At 46.2% G+C, this 15,621-nt stretch overlaps 1 protein-coding gene across 2 annotated transcripts in view; it reads left to right on the top strand.

Moving 5' to 3' along the window:
- The window catches only part of TRIT1 (tRNA isopentenyltransferase 1), a 59,390-nt gene extending 44,673 nt beyond the window's left edge, over positions 1 to 14,717 (top strand). Inside the window, exons 13-16 of one of the 2 annotated variants that reach the window (XR_008294163.1) lie at positions 11,846 to 11,928; positions 12,779 to 12,883; positions 13,664 to 13,736; positions 14,012 to 14,717. The gene's annotated coding sequence lies outside the window, so the exon portion shown is untranslated. Of the gene's footprint in view, positions 1 to 11,845; positions 12,327 to 12,778; positions 12,884 to 13,663; positions 13,737 to 14,011 lie in introns of those variants that run through there. The other variant, XM_053212096.1, reaches the window with a different exon arrangement.
- Positions 14,718 to 15,621: the final 904 nt, after the last annotated feature.

The following is a 15,621-nucleotide window of genomic DNA, read 5'->3' as shown; positions in this document are numbered from 1 at the left end:
CTTAGTCACTGAAATGCACTTCACTCAAGTCGCTAAATATATTTTAACGCTTTAAAAAAGTTTCAGTGGAGAAGCAGGAAAAACTAGTTTTCATAATCCTACCTCAAAAAGCCTTTAATCCTTTCATCTGAATGAAGTACCTGGAGGAACTCATTGCTATCTCTATGGCAATCCGAAATAAGGAATTTCTTGAAAGAAAACATCCAAGTGCCTAATATTTATGAAGTACCTACGACGTTTAAGGTGCTGAGGTTGTGCCCACTGTCCCTATTCTTAGAAACTATAAATTCAGCCGGACGGAACTCCTTCCCCATCAGGAGAGAGCTTAGGGAAGAGGAACACTCCCAGGATATCAGCCTGGTGCCCTGGTCTGAGGCACTGCACTCTGGTAGATTTCCCCTTCTCCGCCTGCTACCTTCTGAATGACTTTGCTGTTGGGTGTAGGGAAGGAAAGTAGTTCCTCCTAGTGATTGTCCTAAGTGTACAGATGAAAGGATCCTTGGCACCTTCTTGTGCACATGGGGAAACTGAGACCCCAAACATGGATGTTCCATTGTCACAGCAGGACAAACTTCAGCTTCCCTCTCCTCTCTCACTACTACCAAGTCTCATTCCAGATCTCATTTGAGAGCTGGAAGGAACCATGGAGACTAGCCCTGGGCTATTTGTTCAGCCTGGAGGGAGGATGAGGAATGCCATTTTGTACCATCTGGCCTCAGCTGATCCCCAGACAAGCAGAGCCATTTAGTTCAGGTGCTCAAGAGTCCCCAGTCCACAGCAGTGCTATGTAAATGGCTTTGATAATTAATTCCAACACTCAGCAAGCTATTAGGTCCATCTACCTCTGTTGGTAAAAAGTTTTTCCCTGGTTTTATTGAGATAAAATTGACGCATAAAGTAAAAATCTTGGCAAGGATTCACACTTCTTGTAGTTTAGGCAATGCTTCTTTGAAGTGGCAGGAAATACTTTGAAAAGGGAGCTGGATTCTTAGTTTTTACAATATTTTGCTTGATGGGGCGCCTGGGTGGCTCGGTCCGTTAAGCGTCTGACTTCCGCTCAGGTCATGATCTTGTGGTTCGTGAGTTCAAGCCCCACGTCGGGCTCTGTGCTGACAGCTCAGAGCCCAGGGCCTGCTTCGGATTCTGTGTCTCCCTCTCTCTCTGCCCCTCACTCACACTCTGTCTCTCTCTCAAAAATAAACATTAAAAAAGATTTAAAAGATTTTGCTCGGTTTTCAGGACTAAGCAAGGAAACAGTTCCGTCTACACGGTTTGATCCTTTGTAACCCTCAGTAACTCTTTGTATTCTTAGCCTCAGTTCCCACAAAGAGGATTTTTCCGCTTAAAACACAGTACAACATTAGAAACAAAACAAAAAACACTAGAAGGCAAGCTTTTATGAATGTAGTAACCTGTCTATATATTCCCAACATCTAAAACGTCAAGTATCGGTTGACTTAAGTGCATGAACGGATAAAAGCTAAGTGGTTCTCTACATAAATGATCTGCTTTAATCATTAAATAGCCTTTAACCAGGATGAAGAAAACTTGAGTTGGTAGCCGCAGGAAAGAATTTTCATCATTTGATTATCACCTGCTTGGGCAGTTAGGGCTCTTTTCTAAAAAGATGGCTAACTGGTCACTTGTAAAACTACTGTGAATACGTACAAAGGAAGCTGCATGATTGTACTGGTTAGAATAAAAGGCTAAGCCGCTCTAACAAAGAGACTCAACAATGCGGCGGCTTAAAGAACAGAGAAGTTTGTTTCTTTTTCACATGAACAACTCTCGCGTAACATTTCTGAAGTGCACCATCCAGGTCAGTGGGGCAGCCGTGCTCCCAGCAGTCATTCAAGGACATGGGTTCCTTATATCGTGTTGCTTTTCCATCCTCACGGGGGCCATTGTCATCACCTGCGTGATTGAAACTGGGTCATCACTGGTTGCAGGCAGTGAGAAGGGGAAAAAGAGTGTAGAGGAGACACCCGAAATCCTAAGGCCTACACCCTGCAGTGGCACGCAGGCTTCACACTTTTCGCTGGCAAGAACTTAGTCATATGGCCGTCTACACTACCTGCAAAAGCCGCTGAGACGTAGTCAAGCCGTGTGCCAAGAAAAAAATGGGAGAGCAGATTTGGGTGGGCAAGTTGCAGTCTCCACTAAACACATACTTGTTATCGTGGAAAGAGCACCGGACTCCAGGCTGGTGTAACTAATTAGCTCTGATATCTTGCTGGGGGCAAATCTCTCTATTTCCCCATCTGTGAGATCAATGAGCTGTATGAGCTGACTGCTGAACTATTTCAAAAAAAGTAAAGCTTGACAAAAATCTTGGCTGGTGAGATTTTTAAAGACAGGTTGAAAAAAAGTGTAAGGAAAGAGACTGAGTCGTGGAGGGCCAATGGCCAACACTAAAGATGGTGGGGAGGAATGATAGGGTTTGGGCGGCATTGTGAAATAAGTCAACTACGGGCTGTCGCTACTTCTAGACTTCTTTTTATGTGGAAAAAAAGAAACTGCTATTTGTACCTGCAGCTGAGCTCTTTGCTATCTAATATATTGTCTCTGTGACCTTTGGAAAATGGCTCAAGCAGCCTGGGTTTCCTCATATATAAAATGGAGTTATTAGCTCCATTCCAGAAGACATCGTGAGGTTTAAATGAAGTCCTTTTGAAAACAGCATAGTTGTTGCCATTTACTGGGCAATACAGTGTCCAGTAAATGGTAGGTATAAATTGGATTTATTTGCTTCACTGGAAAAATTGTGAATGCTACTCAAGTGTTGGTTCCCGGAAGTTGTCAGGTCAAGCTCTGACTTAAAACTGATTAATTTAGCGGCCCATAATGCTAATGGCCAAAAACAGTGCCTCAGGCATTATCTGTCACCCAACCAGCGATTAGTTGTTGTTTGCCTGTTTTTTTAATAAAAAAAAAAAATTGTTTTAAGTAAACTCTACAGCCAGTGTGGGGCTCAATCTCACGACCTCGAGATCAAGAGTCAAACGCTGTGTGGACTGAGCCAGCCAGGTGCCCCTATTGTTTTTTAACGCATGTGATTTCTTCATGGGTTAGCTCATTTACTTGAACTGTGTTCTTCATCTGAAATCCTCTTTTCTGCTGCTTTTTACTTGCAGCTGAACACTTTCCTATCTGACATATTGTCTCTGTGATCTTGGGAAAATGAGCTCCTATACATCTTTGAAGACCCAAATACGATATCCTCTCCTTAGACAAAGATTCACTGGCAACTCTCAGGAGGCTTAGTTTTTCCTTCTTCTGGGTTTTCATAGCAGGTTTTTCTTTCTTTCTTTTTTCTTTCTTTCTTTCTTTCCTTCTTTCTTTCTTTCTTTCTTTTTCTCTCTCTTCTTTCTTTCTTCTTTCTTTCTTTCTTTCTTTCTTTCTTCCTTTCTTTCTTTCTTTCTGTAATCTCTGGCCAATGTAGGCCTCAAACTCATGACCCCAAGGGCCAGACAGGCTTTAAGTACTTTACAAAGAACTCATTTAGCCCTCACAGCAGCTCTGTGACGGAATAGGGTCACTGTTGTTATTAGCCCTATTTTGCAATTGAGGAAACTGAATGAAAGAGTTAAGTGATTTTCCTGAGGGCCAGCTGGGGTTTGAAACTAGGTGGGTGGCTCCAAAGTCTGTATTCTTACCCACCATAGTCTTTTTTAAATTTATTTTTATTTTTTAAGTGTATTTTTGAGAGAGAGAGAGAGAGAGAACGAGTGGGGGAGGGGGAGGGGGAGAGGGGAGAGAGAGAATCCCAAGCAGGCTCCACGCTAATAGTGTGGAGCTGATGTGGGGCTGGAACCCACGAACCGTGAGATGAAGGCCTGGGCCTAAATCAAGAGTCAGATGCTTCACCGGAGGAGGCCACCCAGGCACCTCTATACCCACCACATTCTTTCACCACCTTACTCTGCCACAGCACATACCATCTCTGGCTCCGATTGGAGAGTCAATTCTGGCAAGATGTCAGTCCTATTTTGAGACAGATGTGGGACATACATTGGGTTCCCGGTGGATATTGAGGCTAGTTCCTGCAAGGCATGACTTCGTGTCCGATCATAAACATGGCTGCTTTTCATTGAGTTCTTGCTGTGTGTCAGGCATTGTGTGTTAAGCACACGCATACCTTATTGTGAGTCCTTAAAACAAATGGACAAGCAGGGTGCCTGGGTGGCTCAGTCAGCTGAGCTCCTGACACTTGACTTTGGCTCAGGTCACGATCTCACGATTCGTGGGATCGAGTCCCATGTCAGGCACTGTGCTGACAGTGCAGAGCCTGCTTGGGATTTTCTGTCTCTCTCTCTCTCCCCCTCTGCCCTTCCCCCGCATGTGCCCTCTCACACACACACACTCTCTCTCTCTCTCTCAATAAATAAATAAACATTAAGAAAACATTTTTTTTAATACAATTAAAGATGGACAAGGTAATTATCCCCATTTTATAAACAGGCATATATATTAATTGTGCTCACTGGTGGCTGGCACATAGTGGACACACGGTTTATCTGCTGAGTTCTAGAAAGAAAGCTCTGTGAAGGCAGGGGTTTTGTCCATTGTTCACTGCCTTATCCCTGGCATTTACAAGAGGGTCTGCTGCTGGCAGCATTTGTTAGGCCAGGATTTGAAGCCAGTTTGGGCTGACTCCAAACCTGTGCTCTAACCACTGCACTCCTTCTCTAAGGGCATTCCTTTAGGGCTATTTATGTTAAGATTTTATTATTATTTTTTAAATAATCTCTACACCCAACATGGGGCTTGAACTCACAACCCTGAGATCAAGAGTCACATGCTCCCCTGACTGAGCCAGCCAGGCATCCCTAGGGCTTTTTAAATGCACAAATTATTTATATCCCAACTAGTTCTAAGAAGGAATCAAGAAAAGAAAAAGCAGACAGGATTCCTGCAGAAGCAACTCTTCTGCTAAGCTGCTTATTTTAGTTAAGACTCATGGTCACAAATGAAATCAGCCAGACTCTAACTGAAGCAAAAAAGGTGACTCGGTGATAAATTTACTTAGGTGTCTTCTCAGATTCGAAGACAGAAAAGCCCCAGGCATTACCAGTGCTACCTAATCTGATGCTGTGGAGACTCCTGTCTCCCTGCACACAGGCCTTCTCTGCATGGCGGGAGAGAAATCAAGGTTGCCAGGAGCACCTGAGCTTTACCGCTTAGGGCTTTTACATCAGAGATTGTGCCCACTCTTTCTCTAAGTTCAAAAGTGCCAGGACATCTTACACCCATTAGGATGGCTTCTAATTTATTCATTCATTTATTTATTTGGGGGGGTGGGGGGGTGGGGCAGAGAGAGAGAGAGAGAGAGAGAGAGAGAATCCTAAGCAGGCTCCTCCCTGTCAGCACAGAGCCCAACTCGGGACTCGATCTCACAAACTGTGAGATCAGGACCTGAGCCAAAATCAAGAGTCGATCAACCAGCTGAGCCACCCAGGTGCCCCCAAAAAGGAACAAATAGTATATGATTCCACTTATCTGAGGTATCTAAAGTAGTCAAATTCACAGAAGTAGAGAGGAGAATGGTGGTTGTCAGGGCCTGGAGAGAGGAGGAAATGTGGAGTTGTTTAATGGGTACGGGGTTGCAAGTTTGTAAGATAGGAAAGTTCTAGAAATTGGTTGTGCAAGGGTGTGACATGCTCAGCACTGCTGAACTAAATGTTGGAAAATGGCTTACGATCAAGGGCGCCTAGGTGGCTCAGTCAGTTAAGTGTCCGGCTTCAGCTTAGGTCATGATCTCACAGTTTGTGAGTTTGAGCCCCTCATCAGGCTCTGCACTGACAACACAGAGCCTGCTTCGGATTCTCTGTCTCTTTCTGTCCCTTCCCTGCTCACACTCTCTCTTTCGAGAATAAGTAAACATTAAAAAAAAAAAAAAAGAAGAAGAAAATGGTTTAAGATCATAGATTTTATGTTACCACAATTAAAAAAAAGAAGGGTGCCTCAGTCGGAACTGAGCATGCAACTCTTGATCTTGGGGTTGTGAGTTTGAGCCCCATGTTGGCTGTGGAGATTACTTAAATCAATAAATACCCATTTTTAAAGATATTTATTTTGACAGGGAGAGCCCAAGAGGGGGAGGGTCAGAGAGAAAGAGAGAATCCTAAGCAGGCTCCCTGCTGTCAGCATAGAGCCCAATGCAGGGCTCGAACCCATGAACCATGAGATCATGACCTGAGCCAAAATCAAGAGTCAGATGCCTAGCGAACTAAGACACTCAAGCACCCCAAATAAATGTCTTTTTTTTTTTTTTTTTTTTTTTTAAAGAGTCCCAGGAAAGGGATTCATTAGCCTAGATTGGGTCTGGTGCTTATCCTGAGGTCCATCAACTAGGCTAGGGATGCAGTTTTGAAAGAATAGGGCAGTTCCCATGGAAACCGAATGGATGAAGTGGTGGTGGAGTGATTCCAAGAAGCAGGGTGTGTGGGGTGGGAGGGGAGCGCAACTAAAGAGACAAGCAGTGAGTATCCACTACTGAGTTATTGCCTTCTAGTCTAGTCAGGCAGACACATTTTTCCTAGCAGCAAGGGTGATTATCATCAGACATGTCCTAGTCACTTCTTACAGATTTATAGCTCAGTACGGTGTTATGTATGATTTTTTTTTTTAATATTTGAGAGAGAGAGACAGAGACAGAGACAGAGCACGAGCAGGGGAGGGGCAGAGAGACGAAGACAGAATCCGAAGCAGGTTCCAGGTTCCAAGCTGTCAGCACAGAGCCCCACATGGGGCTCGAACTCGCGAGCAGTGACATCATGGCCTGAGCCGAAGTCAGACGCTCAGCCGACTGAGCCACCCAGGCGCCCCAGGTTTTAACAAAGTTACGTACCTCCTTAGTCCTTGCTAAAAATCTTTGACGTAGGTTCTGCAAGGAGGTAACAGACTCATGCTATTTAAGTGACTTAATGTAGAATCGGGGTCAGTTCAGTCATAAGGGACTAAAAGCCAATTTGAATTAATTTAGATATAAAGGAAGATTTATCGGCGCATGGAAGGACAAGTCGAACAAAGAGCCCCCTTTGAAGTGCACCTCAGATACAGCCGGGCATCAGGAGCCGCTGCCGTCAGGGACCCCACACCGTCAGCCCTGACTCTACCCCTTTCTCTTCTCTGCATGTTGACTTCATTTTTTTCTCCATGCAAACAAGTTTTCTTCAGATGGTCACTGGAAGCTGCCACATGTCGCGCCTTAAAGCTTTTCCCCCCAGCAAAGAAGTGGAGCTGACTCTCAAGCTTAAAATTCCTAGGGAGAGGGCACCTGGGTGGCTCGGTCCGATTTCAGCTCAGGTCATGATCTCACAGCCTGCTTCAGATTCTGTGTCTCCCTCTCTCTCTGCCCTGCCCCCACTCTCTCTCTCTCTCTCTCTCTCAAAAAGAAATAAACATTAGGGGCGCCTGGGTGGCTTAGTCTGTTGAGCGTCCGACTTCGGCTCAGGTCATGATCTCGCTGTCCATGAGTTCGAGCCCCGCGTCAGGCTCTGCGCTGACAGCTTGGGAGCCTGGAGCCCGCTTCGGATTCTGTGTCTCCCTCTCTCTGTCCCTGCCCCGCTCATGCTCTGTCTGTCTGTCTGTCTCTCTCTGTCAAAAATAAATAAACATTAAAAAAAGATAAAATAAAATAAACATTAAAAAAAAAATCCCAAGGGAAGACTCCCAGCAGAACTGAATTCTGCTGTTCCCCCAGATTTCAGCAGGAGAGCCGGTCACCTAAGAACGTGGCAACTCCCTGCAGAACGCTATGACTAGTGTGGTGCCTGGCTGGTTCAGTCGGCAGAGCATGTGACTCTTGATCTCAGGGTTGTAACTTTGAGCCCCATGTTGGGTGTAGAGATCACTTAAAATCTCGGGGCACCTGGGGGGCTCAAGTAAGCATCTGACTCTTGGTTTCGGCTCAGGTCATGATCTCACAGTTTCATGAGTTCGAGCCCTGCATCGGGCTCTGTGCTGGCAGTGTGGAGCCTTGCCTGGATCCTCTCTCTCTTAAAATACATAAACAAACTTAAAAAAATGAAATAAATTCTTTAAAAAAAAACAAAAACAGAAAGTAGAAAGAATGAGTAGAAAGAATGGGGCTGCAGGAAAGACAGTTTTTAAGAAGGGGGGTGGGAGATTGATGCCGAGTGGACCCAACAACAGGTGTCCATCACTGCGACCCTGAGCCAACAAGTGGCATATTAGGGGACACCCTGAATCTAGTATAGCCCTCAGTGGCACATGCTGATGGCTGAGTACTTGCCACACAAAAGGAAGGCCCAGTCTCTGCAAGGCCCAGGGACGGTGCATTCTCGGGTGTGCGGCTGGACCAGCCCCTGAGTCACCAGACGTGGGGTGATGAGCCATCTGAAGCGAGATTTAAAGGAAATCATTTAGGCCCTATGCCTTCTGCCTGAGCTTCCTGGTTAATGTTTGGGGATTGAGGGATAAAGACCTTTGTATAACTGTTATTGGTGGCTTCGTAGATGCCTCTGTGTCCTACTCGACGTGTCTAATGAGGTAGAGCTGCATGAAAACCAGTGGTCTCCTGACAGCAGGTGGAAAGGCCAGCCCACCCTCCCCAAACCTTCACGGAATCTTCATATGAACTACCTTCTTGATAATACTCCTGGCTTTCTGTTGTTTTAAATGTCAGCATGTAAAGGGTGCATGGAATTCAGGGATCATCTGGTTCTATTATTTTCAAACTTGCTTTGGCCATGGATCCTCCCCCCACCCCCCCAACCAAGTAGCAACCTTACCCAATCTCCTAATACCTAACATAGATCAAAGCAGAGTGGCTTGGGGTCTTGGCGGGTCACAGGGACCTCTGGACCCTCTGACTCAAGTCTTTTCCTCTGTAGAACACACTTTTGAAAACCACTGATCTAGATTAGCCATTTGATTTCGCAGATGGGGAAATCAAGGCCCAGGGAGTTAAGCGGGGCACCCACAGGAGCACCAACAGTAGCAGAGCTGACTGGAACCCCGGTCTCTGGCTTAGGGGTCTTGCCCTTTCTCGAATCAGGCCGCTTCTGGCTGTTTTGAAGGAGCACTCCAACAAAGTAGTTGTGTTTTTCTTCACAGTAGGTGCACAATACTTTCTTCAGGCGGACGAGCTGAACTAACAGGAAGGCAAGTAAGGGTCATTGGGAGCTTCATCTACTAAATAAGAGCTTCAGAGTCAGGAACATCTGTTTGTTGATTTATTCGACAGACAACGATTGCTTGCTGTTCACCATTCTAGGTGCTAGAGATGTATCAGCAAACAAGACAGTTCCTGTCTTCAGAGAGTTCTAGTCTTCCATGCCATTTCCATGGGTGTGACAAATACTATTAGAGCAATGTTCAGGAAACACACGTGATTGTACCTGACCCCATTCAGAGGCCTAGGAAGGCTTTCTGGGGAAATGGCATCTAAGAAAACAGCAGAAAAAGTAATGGGAGTGAGCCAGGTAGGGGAGTGTTAGGGGAAAAAGGCTGGAGAGTTCTGTAGGAACCAGGTCATAGAGGGCCCTGTAAACCCTTAACCCTGAGATAACAACATCAGATGTGTTTACTGGAGACGTGAGTCTGGGGCCATTCAGAGACTGAATTGGCTGGAGACAGCCAAGAGGCAGACAGATGGTAAAGTATAGCAGGTAGAATTTATGGGACTTGATGATTGGTTAAATATTGGTGGTGAGGGAGAGGTTAGGGGTCAGGAATAAGGCCTGCTCGGGTTTCTCACCCAAGCAGTTGATTGATGGTGGTTCCTTTGGCCAAGATGGAGGGCACCAGAGGCAGGGCAGGATTGGGCCTCGGGGCAGAGGATGAGTTCACTTTGGGACTTGTTGAGATTGAAGTGTCTGCAGAGAAGCCTAATGGAAAGTAGTAAGGAACTGGATATTCAGGTTGAGTCCAGTGAGAATTCTGGGCTGGAGATAAAGATCTCTAAGTCATCAGCATTGATGGTATTTGAAGCTGTGGAAGATGAAGTCACTGGGTGTGTAGGGAGAAGAGAAAAGTCTAGAACGGAGTTTGTGGAACATCAACCACCGTGGAAGAGAGCTTGTATCAGAAACGGAGGCATAGTGAGAGAGCAGGGAGAAACCAGGGGGCTGGGATCACGGAGGCCGTGGAAAGAGCTTTGAGAGGGGAGGAGTCAGTAGGGAAGAATGTGTAGAGAAGCCATGTCTGATAAGGAATGAGAAGCATTCGGTGGATTTTAGTGATGAGGATGTCATCGTGTTAATGTTGGTAAGAGAGGGCTCAGCTGATGGTTGGAAAATGGAAGCCATATCTAAGTGGTTTGAGGAGTAAGAGGAGAGCGGCCATCGTGAGGGTGTTCTCCTCAAGTAATGAACGGAAGGAAGGAGACGGGGTGGCTGCTGGAGGAAGTTTTGGGTTGAATGAGGTTCTTTTCCTTTATTGCTGACAGACTTTCCCAGACTTAAATGCTACTTGGAAGGGATTAGCAGTTGCAAGTACTAGAAAATGGTTTCCTCCCTTTGTGAAAGATTTGGAGGCGGGGTGCCTGACTGGCTCAGTTGGTAGAGCATGAGACTTGATCTCGAGGTCATGAGTTTGAGCCCCATGTTGGGTCTAGAGGTTACTTAAAAAGATAAGATATTAAAATAAATAAGAAAGAGTTGAAGGAATGTCTGTGCCAATACAACAGAGCAGCCTTCTTGATGCTTTCCACAGCTGGAGGTAGGGTGACCCACTCGGCCAGTTTGTTTGGGACTTTTGTGGTGTTACCACCGAAAGCCCATGTCCTGGGAAACCCCTCACTCTGGGCAAACCAGGATGCTCCATAAGGACAAATCAGAAATATTCTGCAGTTGCAGAGAGTGTGATCTATCATTTCTCTGAAGATTTAGAGGAGCTACCTACCTTAGAAAAAGACCTACTCAAGGAACAGAAGAAAACGTAGGCATACCTGATGGATATTTCAGTAAGCTTCAAAGAGAGAGTACATCATTAACTTCGAAACAGCGAACCTGCAAATGGAGTAATCTGAGATAAGGAAGGATGAGGGAGAGATTGAAAGTGTGGCTCCAGGCGCCTGGATGGCTCAGTGGGTTCAGCGTTGGACTTGTGATTTCAGCCCAGGTCCTGATCTCAAGGTCATAGGAATGAGTCCCGCATTGAGCTCTGTGCTGACAGCAAGGAGCCAGTTGGGATTCTCTCTCTCCCTCTCTCCCTGCCCCTCCGCAGTATGTGCTTTCTCTCTTTCCCCTCTCCCTCTCTCTCTCTCTCTCTCAAAATAAATAAATAGACATAAAAAAAGTGTGTCTCTTGAACTAAAAACTGAATGTCAGGATGAACACAGTGGGTTTACTAAATACAGAAAACAGACTTCAGATGATCTCCCAGAGCACAGGGGAAATTGAGAAAGCTATGAAAATAGAAGAGGAGATACGGAGGGGGGAGCAATGAAAGATGAGTTTTAAGAATTCAAACTAACAGTTAATAATGAATAAAATAAATGAAAACGCGTCGGGTGCTTATTCTGTGGCAAGCATTCTGTAAGCCCTTTACACGTGTGAGCTCATCTACTCCTCAATACCGTGGGTGCTGTGATCCTCCCCATTTGCGCACAGGGACACTGGTGCACAAGTAAGTTCAACCACTTGTGCAAGTTTATGCAGGTAGGAGGTGAGGGAGCTGGTGAACCCAGGTGGTCCGGCTTCAAGGCCTTTGCTCTGAAATGCTAAGCCACAGGCCTCTGAGACAGAACGTTGAAACCAAATGATTCACTTTTTTTTGGGCATCTCTTGAGTGCCAGGGCCAGTTCTGCTGCTGGGAAAATATCAAAGAGCAAGACAGAGTAGAGCCCTGCTCACGCAGAGCTTACATTCTACTGCAGAGAGAAGAAAATGTGCCAGTAAGCAAACAACTAAGAGAGTTTCCACAAGTGTGAAGTCCTACGAAGCAAAAACGGAAAAGAAGGTAGGGAGTCACTAGTTATGTGTGTGTTGATGTAGGCATTGCTACTCTAGGTGGGACGATTGGGGAAGACTCTCTAAAGAGATGACATCACCTGAGTCTAGAATGTTGTGGAGTTAGCTTTGGAAAAATATGGGACAGAGGGAACAACAAGTGCAAAGGTCCTGAGGTGGGAGCGAATTTGGCATATTGGAAGACTAGCAAGAAGGCCATTGTAGCTATAGCAGAGTGAACAAGGGAGACATGTGTAAAAGATAGAGAATTAGCCAGGGGTTAGATCAGGTAAGGCCTGGTAGGCCAGAATAAGGAATTGGAAATTTAAAAAAAAATTTTTTTTTAATGTTTATTTATTTTTGAGAGACACAGAAGCAGAGTGTGAACAGGGGTGGGGCAGAGAGAGGGAGACCCAGAATCTGGCAGGCTCCAGGCTCCAAGCTGTCAGCCCAGAGCCCGACTCGGGGCTCGAACTCACAAGCCGTGAGATCATGACCTGAGCCAAAGTCCGATGCTCAACCGACTGAGCCACCCGGGCGCCCCAAGGAATTGGGATTTTATTCTAATTGCAACTGGAAGGAATTGAAGAGGGTTTTGTGGTGGTGGTGGTGGTGGTGGTGTTTTAGGCTTTGTGTTGTGTGTGTGTGTGTGTGCCTGTTTTTAGCAGGGTAAGAATATAGTGGGATCTACATGCTAAAAGAAAAGTACGGCTGTTATGCAGAGAATAGACTGTAGGTGATAAGGAAGTGGAATGAGGAAGCAGGAAAAAGTTTAAACGGATGTTCTGGCTGGAAGCAAGGCCCGGAGCTCAGAAGTTTGGGGTAGGTTAATGGTTAATGCGAGCTGTCTCTCTACACAGGGGCATCCCTTCCCCAGTTTACCTAATCACATTCGCTAATCTACATGGAGATGAAGGATCCTCTTGTGGGAAAAAAAAAGATCAGAGACTCCAACACCCTTCGTGGTAAGAAAGAGCCCAGTGGGGGGACCCGAGGCTGGGCCAATCAGACTCCTCCCGAGAATTGCAAACAGCAACTCAAGTCTTTGCTGGGTACCCTTGAACACGAAAATGTAATGTTTGGGCACGTCCACAAAATAAATATTTGTCGTATGATTGGGTGCATGACCAGGAAGATGTGCACGAGAAGCAGAAAAGGTGCAGGTGCAGGAGGGAAACCCAGCCGGAGAAAGAGAAAGAATGTTCCTGCTGACTTGCGGGTTCCTGGCTTGGTTCCTGGTTTTCTGATCCTCCCAAGGCCTAAGGTGCCTGCCTGCTGGGGTTCCTGGGGATCTCCTTCGTCGCCTTCATAACGCAGGGGTTTTATTTTTGCTTGCGTGGATTTCTTTTATGTGCAACTCAAGGACCCTCCGTTCCAGGGTGAGCGCGATGATAAAACTCCTGCCGGTTTTTTACTCTATTTGTGACTTGGGGCGCCCTCGCGTCTCACTGCCTCACCAGCTCAGGGCTTTTTTTTTTTTTTTTTTTTTTTTTTTTTTGCCCGCTTCTGTTTTTTCTAGTGTTTTGGGCCTATAATGTTATCTTAAGGTAACTGAATTTGCTTTTATTTTATTCACTGGTAAGATCCAACATTTTCCTGAGATAACTTCATACATTGTTTACAATATATGCTTCTGACTGGACTCTAGTTTTCCACTTAACTCAGTTATTCAGATACTAAACATGTATCTGGCTGTTTGTTTTGGTATACACATTTTCCCACGTTCTTTCTTTCCTTTTGTATAGCCTGTAGAGGATAAAATCCACAGTAACCCATTCATCAAGCATCCTCTGAGTTGCCGCTCTGGGGGCATAGAAGGTATGCCCTTCTCCAGTCCATTCTCTGGAAGTTGGTGCCCCTGGCCCTCCTCTCTCAGGCCACAAGCCCTCCCTGAATGACCTCACCTTCTCAGAGGCCTTAGCTCACGCCTGTTCTGCAGGATGAACAGGCTTTTTTTTTTTTTTTTTTTTAACAGATATGTGATTTCTACCCCGTGTACTTTGTGCTCAGGGTTTGCATGTTTAGTTTGACCCATGGTAAACGCCACTGAGCTATTTCTGTCACTGTCAGAAACACATTGGTGCTGTCCACAGGTGTACCTCGAGTGAAACTGGCTGAGACACTACACTGCATCTTCCAACGGACAGCGGGACGGGGGTGGGGGGCCCATCAGGAGCCAACAGAACTCACCCAGAAGCAACTCAGGGCACGTCAGGCACTCCCTGGAAGAGTCGATTTGGCTTCTCCTATCTGGAGTAAGTCTGCCACCCAGTCCAAATTGGGGTGTGAGGAGGATGTGAGGACAGGAGCAGGAAGGACTTTCATCCCCCCCTCCCCCCTCCCCCACAGACAATGAACTGGGAAAATAAGCCCACGTCTCAGACCAGAGCGTGTGCACACAGATGGCTCTCCGCTCTGTCCGAGGCTCTGGGCCTTCCCCCTGCACATCGCACCAGGGTGTCCCACGGGCACTTTAAAACTCAGCACGTGCGTGCGAGGCTGAACTAGCCTTCTTCCTTCTTCCTTCTCCCGCCACTCCCCAAAGTGCCCTTCCCTCTCTGTTCTCGGTGCTGATTGTAACGGTCTCGCCACCAGCCCCATTCCCCGAGCCAAGATCCTGGCCAACATCCTCCACCCTTTCTGTGACCCTTCCCTTTCCTTCTTTTCAAACTGTAGAGTGAGGAAAAAGGGCCCACAGCCACCAGGCTGAATGCAAAGAGTCTCATTAAGTGATCCGACTAGAAATAGCCATAGGCCCTAACTAACCAGTTATAACCAGGCACACTTCCTAAGATTACCGGAAAAAGAGAAAATCCCATAGTGCTTCACTCGGCCCTATAACTGTGGCCTTTCAACACCACCTCATTGTAGACCGTCTCTCCTTTGCTGTCCTGCCCGCTGCTTCCTTGTGGTGTATTCACTAAACTTTTATCTCTTTTGTTCTGCCTTGGGTGAATTCTTTTTTTTTTTTTTTTTAATGTTTATTTATTTTCAAGAGAGAGAGAAAGCACAAGCAGAGGAGGGGCAGAGAGAGAGGGAGACACAGAATCCGAAGCAAGCTCTGGGCTCGGAGCTGTCGGCACAGAGCCCTATGCAGGGCTCGAACTCACGAGCCCTGACATCATGACCTGAGCTGAAGTCAGACACTTAACTGACTGCGTTACCCAAGGCCCCCTTGCCTTGGGTGAATTCTTAAAGCATGTAGGCCCTGGCCTCCACCCGATCAGGGCGCCCCACATTTGGGGGCCTCCCCATCTGATTGGGACACCCCACAGTAATCACCTGGTCACCAGGTTTTATCATCTGTATTTATTTCCTACTGCTGATATAATAAATAACTACACATTTAGTGGCTTAAAACAACACACATTTACCATCTGACAATTGTGGAGGTCGGAAGTTTGAAATGAGTTTTTTTCTTTAAAGTTTATTTATTTATTTTGAGAGGGAGGGGGAAAGAGGGGGAGGGAAAGAGAAAATCCCAAGCAGGCTCTGTGCCATCAGGGCAGAACCCAACGCAGGGCTCAAACTCAAAACCCTGAGATCATGACCTGACCGAAACCAAGAGTCAAACGCTTAATGTAGACTGAACCACCCGGGCACCCTGAGTTTTGTGAGGCTAAAATCAAGATGTCAGCAGGGCTGGTTCCTTCTGAAAGTTCTAAGGGAAAATCTGTCCCGTCTCAGCCTCCAGAGGCCGATC

Source organism: Acinonyx jubatus, chromosome C1, assembly GCF_027475565.1.
Source record: "Acinonyx jubatus isolate Ajub_Pintada_27869175 chromosome C1, VMU_Ajub_asm_v1.0, whole genome shotgun sequence".
NCBI classification, from domain to species: Eukaryota; Metazoa; Chordata; class Mammalia; order Carnivora; family Felidae; genus Acinonyx; species Acinonyx jubatus.
The sequence above is the reverse complement of the archived record's forward strand: the minus strand, read 5'-3'. Positions and strand labels throughout refer to the sequence as shown.